We start from the raw sequence: 1,487 nt of genomic DNA, 5'->3' as shown, positions 1-1,487 counted from the left end.
CTTTAAGTTTAGCTTTGGTTCAGCGTTAAGTTTAGCTTTGGTTCAGCATTAAGTTTAGCTTTGGTTCAGCGTTAAGTTTAGCTTTGGTTCAGCGTTAAGTTTAGCTTTGGTTTAACATTAAATATAGCTTTGGTTCAGCCCAGTAAGTGGGATGTTTTAAACCTGGTTTATTCTAACTATGTTGAAAGATCAAATCTCGGCTTTGAAGCCGAACAAGTTCTGTCAATAAAGTCTGAACCGGCTGAAAACCAAAGCTCTGGTTTGCCTTGATATTTTCAGGTGTTTTCGCCAGATGTTCCTAATGTAACAGTTTTTTTTCGGGTTTGTTTGTGTGACTTGGCTCAGCCTCTTATTTTAAGATGTTCAAACTTTGATTTGTCTTCATAGTTTAAAACATTTCTACACAGATTTATTTCATGTTGCTGTCATCATTTGTGCTCATCTGCTCACACAGACTCATGTTCGTGCTGCTGTTCGGCGTATTGTTTTTATGCTACTAGCGCTTAGCGTATTTTTAGTTGATGTTTTTCTTAGCTCATAACTCAGATCTTATTACTGTTTCTCTTCACATTTTTTACGTTTGTTGGATGTAACTGGGAGCTTATGTACACAATTTCATTCCATCACATGTACCACATGTGGTGCGAATGAGAATAAAGAGCCCTTGACCTTGATCCTTCTGTCCAAACAGTAAAGTTCTGATAGTTGAGCCGTGTTTTATCTGAAACACCTGGATGTTTAAGCTTTGTTTTGGTTCTTTTGGGCCTTCTTCTGTCCCGTAATCGTCCTGGTTCTGGTTTGATGGTTGTGCTGATTCCACCCCGGCTCAGTCTGATGTATTTGGACCTTCCAGTCCGATTCTCTCATCTCATCATAAAACTCAACATGTTGGTTGTTCTGGCACAACTCCGTAGATTTTAGTGACGTAGAAAGTCGATTGTTGAAGGAAAGTCTTGACACACTTCGTCTGCAGCTTTCAGCACACATTTCTTTCACACTTGGTTCTGCTGCGAGAAGACGTGTCGGACAAACCCTTCCTGTTTCGTTTCCAGCGCAGACGGTTCCTCTTGGCCTCTGGCTATCGGGGGAGGGGTGTCAGGAAACGCTGAAAGACAGTAAATTTAGAACTATCTGCCTCCGACACTCTTCAGGATGGGACTATACTAAAACTGAGGTGCCACTAATTGTTGACCTTTGACCTGCTGATGTCACTGTGGATGACACCTTTCATTGGTCCAGATGACTATGACATGTCTAATGGCGTGAAGACACGCTGAACTCTGCCTGTTAGCATGACATGAATAGCAGAGGTCGACAAGCGTTGCTCTTTGACCTTTGTCCTTGTTCTGACCTTTCCGGTCTTCTCAGTTTTGTTTTGACGTGTTCACTCTGTAGTCTTGGTTTGGTCTAACAGTCTCATGGTTTAGTCTTATTTTAGCTCTCATCAGAATAAAAACGTGTGTGTGTTTCTGTATTTTACAATGTTG

This window comes from Nematolebias whitei, chromosome 14 (genome assembly GCF_014905685.2).
Source record: "Nematolebias whitei isolate Nwh7 chromosome 14, NemWhi1, whole genome shotgun sequence".
In the NCBI taxonomy this organism is placed as follows: domain Eukaryota; kingdom Metazoa; phylum Chordata; class Actinopteri; order Cyprinodontiformes; family Rivulidae; genus Nematolebias; species Nematolebias whitei.
This window is presented reverse-complemented; position numbering follows the sequence as displayed.